This window comes from Microtus ochrogaster, unplaced genomic scaffold (genome assembly GCF_000317375.1).
Source record: "Microtus ochrogaster isolate Prairie Vole_2 unplaced genomic scaffold, MicOch1.0 UNK43, whole genome shotgun sequence".
NCBI lineage: Eukaryota > Metazoa > Chordata > Mammalia > Rodentia > Cricetidae > Microtus > Microtus ochrogaster.
Window position 1 is genome coordinate 2,362,730 of NW_004949141.1, and position 4,816 is coordinate 2,367,545.

The window sequence follows — 4,816 nt, forward strand, 5'->3', positions numbered from 1 at the left end:
TGAACTCACTGATCAGGGTTGAAAGGGACGTTCCTCTCCCCTCTGAGGACCTCTATTGACTAGCCTGTGTTCCTGCTCCGAGGCCCCAGCGGCGCCGGTGACAATCCTAAGCGACGGGCGGAGTCTCCCTTTATGGAGGGAGTGGCGCACAGGCTCGCACCGCCCAGCGCCTGGCGTCGGTCGCGGAGAGAGCGGAAGCGCGCCGGCGAGCAGCAGAGACTGCGCGTGCGTGAGCTGCCCTCGCGGGGTCACGTGGGCCGGGGTCCCGACGAGGCGGACGCAGGCTCAGGTAACGCGTGTCCCCGAGCGGGGAGGGGCGGGGCGGCGCGGCGCAGCAGGAGTGCGCAGACCGGTCGACCCTGCTCCCGGAGACCCTGCTCCCGGAGACCCTGCGGTCACCGCGGGCTGGTCTGGGACTGAGTCTGCGAGGCTGCGGGACAGGCGCGCCCACCCGGCACCGCGGCTGGGAGGTGGATGCCGTCCCTCCCACGCCGCTCGGGATGGAGGCTCTCACCCCGTAGCACTGATAGTACTGATGTGCTGCCTGTGGGGCCGGTTCCTCCTCGCCTCCTGCCTGTGTGCCCCAGCCCGAGGGCCGCAGGGTGGAAGTTGGGGGCACCCTTGTACCTTGGCTAGCTGTGCAGGTGTGGCACTCGGGGACAGAAAGACGCAGGAATCCAGACTTTGGGTGCACTAAGTGGGCGTGTTTCGAAGAAAGTAGGATTGTGCTGGCTTATCCGGAGTGGATACCGAGCCTCCTCTAAGTAGGCGGGGCTGTGTTTGCCCGGATTGCTAGTGACTGAACTGCCCACTCTACTGCACCCCTCACCCCCTGCCCAGCCCCCCAAAGCGCCAAGTAATGTAAGCACAGATGTTGCCTTGCGCTGCTAACTCTATTCCAGGTGTCTCTGTTTGGGAGAAAATTACACGTCGTGGTGTGTGGGTTTGTGTTACACTTCTGTGTTTGAAGTGCTTCCAATATAGACGAGGATGGGGGACCCACATGTGTTTAAGTCATGGGTTTGCTCATGTTGACATTTAAGCAGGAAAGTATGGAATCATCTGGCAATAGCTGACCCGGTTTGTAGAATACACAATAAAGATAAATGGAGTTTTGTTTGAACTGTTGGGCTTTGTATGGTTGAAGTGACTGAGTTATGTGAGGAAATTCTTTACAGACCTCGAACAGAATGAGATGCTGATTATTTTCTTTAGAGGTTTCCTTTGTAATTGGACTGTTGGCAGCCAGTGAGTGCTTTCGGTCTCGCAGCATTTGGAGGACTGTTGGTGACTTTCAGCTTTACCCCACTATTCCGTCGACATTTTAGCCATGTGATGGAAGAAGTAAGGCCTTTGTGTGTGTGTGTGTGCACGCACGGTGTGCACTCTCATGTCTGCCTTTTTGTGACTGTGTGAGTGTTCATGTGTGTGTACGTGCATGTAGAAGCCAGAGGTTGACGTTGGAGCCCAGAAGAGGTTTCCACCACCCTGGAGCTGGAATTACAAGCTGTTGGGAGCCACCTGGTTGGCGCGGGGACCAACCTCTTACTGTGAGACCAGTGTACTTTTGGGGCCATCTCTGGCTAGCTTTCATCCAAATCGCGCAGCCATCTCTCTCATACTCTCCATTTTCTTTTTGAGACAAGACCTCTTGCCCAGTGCATAGCTTGCTGATTCAGTTAGAAGTGCGAGCTAGTCAGCCTCAGGGATCCTCGTGTCTCCATCTCTCCAGCGCTGGCATTGCAGGCTCCTGCCACCATGTGCAGCGTTTAAATATAGGACTTGGGGTATCAAACTCAGGCCCCCATATCTGTGCATCATATTACTGAGCCATTTTCCCAGACTTACCTTTTTTGTTTTTTAATAAAAGTTTAAATTTAGTTATTCTTTTCTGTGTGCATGTGTGTCTTCCAAGGCGTACATGTGGAGGTCAGAGCATAACTTTGTGGGGTTCTCTCCTCCCACCTTAATGCGGGAATCAGATTTAGGTTGCCAGGCTTGCACAGAAGTGTTTTCCCACTGAAGCATCTTGACGGCCTCCCATCCTGCTTTCCAGACCCCAGCCTGCCGGGTAGGCTGGGCTGACAGACAGGTCACTGGGCCCCAGGGATCTTCCTGTTACCTTACCCCTCCCCAGTGCTGGGATTGCAGATGTGGGCCACAGGTGGCCTGACTTTTTCCTGTGAGTCTTGGGGATTTAATGACAGATGTCATCAAATCACCAAACTCAGGTCATCACGCTTGCGTGGCAGGCATTGTACTGACTGAACTGTCCTCCTGATCCAGTGTGAACTACCTTTAACTTTTGATTTGTTTACTAGATTTCAAAGACCTTACATGACATCTTTTCTTGACCCACAGTTCCCAGTCACCCTTGTGTATACTTATGAGGCCCGACTGCTCTTCTTTAGATGGGACTGAGTTATCGTTTGGGCTGCTTCACTGCGTCTAGCATCGTAAGCACATTGTGGGTTTGAGTCAGCAGCTGTAGAACTATCCGGGACTCCTCACTGTTAATGACTTCTTAGGTTTACGTTGGTAACAATTATATTTTTCAAAGTTATGCTTCTTTCTATGTCAGAAAATCAATTCAAATGCACCTAAACCAAAAGAGATTTATTAGTTTATGAACCTGGGACCCAGTAGGGTGTCATTACACCACTGAATGAGTATACCTCTACTCCTTCGCAAAGAACCTCCAAGGTCTCGGTCCCGAACTCATTCTGTTCTGTAAAAAACAGGCTCCTGTCGGCCCCTCCAAGCTGGTGTACCTGAGTTGAGAGAAAACTCTTGCCTACAGTATTTACGTGTTCCTGGAAGGACCTTGATTCAGGCCAGATTGGAGACAGACATCCTGTGCACACTCTTTTGGCTAGGTTCATGGGCACATGGTTGGTGTCACCACTAAAGTCACATGATTGGAGTGGCTTCCCCAACTGAGTACCTTTGAGGCATCTCAGGAAGACTGGCATGTGCTCTTAAGAACCACAGGACGGTGGTGGTGCACACCTTTAATCCCAGCTCTCTGGAGGCAGAGGCAGGCAGATCTCTATGAGTTCGAGGCCAGCCTGGTCTATAAGAGCAAGTGCCAGGGCAGGCTCCAAAGCTACAGAGAAACCCTGTTTCAAAAACAAACAAACAAACAAACAAACAAAAAACAAAAAAAACCAAGAATTGCAGTGCAGACGGCTTTGGCTCCACATTGGAGCAGAGTGCTCTTTATTCCTGTTGGCACAGATGAAGTCAGTTGCCGTTACATGGGCATGCATGAGCTGAGTGACCAAAGGGACGGCAGGTATCCATTTCCCAGTCTGCGCTCCTGTGAAACCTAGTTGGATGGAGTACCCTGGCAGTGTGAATCATATTTTTTCTTATTTCTCTTTTCTATAGTTAATGGCTGGGTTCCTTTAAATGAAAGAGACACATGATACGTTTCTTTATTTTCATGAATAAGCCGAATAAATGTGAAAAATCATAAAACCTCCGAGATCATGGAGGAGTTTGTGTCAAAAGCTGAAAGGCCATTAAAAATCATTTTTAGATGAACAAAGCTCTCCTAGATGCAGTGGGATGCCTTTGGAAATAGAATAGTATTGTAGTAACTTTCTGCTGTGTGATGAACACCATGCCCAAAAGCAATTTGGGGACTGTAGGGTTTATTTGGGCTTACATTTCCAGAGGGATTAAGAGTCTATCATCATTGTGGCATGGAAGTGTGGCGACAGGTAGATTCAAGGCTACAGGAACTGCTGAGCTCACATCTTGACCTGTGAACAGGAAGTTGAGAGTAGAGAACCGGAATGGCTCAAGAATCCGAACCTTAAAAGCAGAACTCAGGGAACCTCAAATTGTAGCAGGAGTTGGAGGAGTCGGGCTGTGCCCGTGGGAGTAGAACCAGTTGTAATTTGTCCTACTGTGGTGCAGATCTCTGTACGATCAGAGTCAAATGCTGTCCTTGACACTTAACAATAACACTGGTACTGTTGTTGTTTGATGTTTTACTTCTTTACTCTTTTTGAGGGACCCACCACCCAGCTCCCAAATAAATACACACGGAGACTTATTATTAATTATAAATGATTGGCCTTAGCTTGGCTTATTGCTAGCCATCTTTTCTTAGTTATCCCCAACTACCTTTTGCCTCTGGGTTTTTTTCCTTTTCTTCTGTATCTTTTTTCTTTTTTTTTTTTTTTTGGTTTTTTGAGACAGGATTTCTCTGTAGCTTTGGAGCCTGTCCTGGAACTCCCTTTGTAGACCAGGCTGGCCTCGAACGCACAGAGATCCGCCTGCCTCTGCCTCCCGAGTGCTGGGATTAAAGGCGTGCGACACCACTGCCCGGCTTTCCTTCTATATCTTACTTTCACTCTTAATCCATGACTGGCTCCTAGCATCCCCCTCTCCTCTTTTGCCTTGGTTCTCCTTCTATTTATACTCTACCTGCTAATCCTGCCTATCCTTGCTCCTGTCTCGCTATTGGCCATTCTGCTCTTTATTAGACCACTAGGTGTTTAAAAACCACAGCTTCACAGAGTTAAACAAATATAGCATAAACAAAAGTCACATACCTTAAAATAATATTCCCCAACACTGATACGTTCAATTTACAGCACAGATGTTATTCCTATCTTCCAGTTCTTTTAACCAGCAGATATTCATTAAATATCTATTTAGAAGAATGGCTTCATTTTTCTTGCGTAGTTGGAGAGAAAAGATGTAGTTATATGGTAAGTTGACTGGTGAATCAAAAGAAGGAAGGTACCAAGACAGTGCTAAGGAAAACATGCCTTAACTAGGGTGTCACTGAGCATGCCTATAA

At 48.7% G+C, this 4,816-nt stretch overlaps 1 protein-coding gene across 2 annotated transcripts in view; it reads left to right on the forward strand.

Moving 5' to 3' along the window:
* The first annotated feature begins 221 nt into the window (after positions 1 to 221).
* The window catches only part of Vps8 (VPS8, CORVET complex subunit), a 219,565-nt gene continuing 214,970 nt past the window's right edge, over positions 222 to 4,816 (forward strand). For both annotated transcript variants that reach the window (XM_005368975.3, XM_013354407.2), the window contains exon 1: positions 222 to 289. The gene's annotated coding sequence lies outside the window, so the exon portion shown is untranslated. The remainder of the gene's footprint in view (positions 290 to 4,816) is intronic.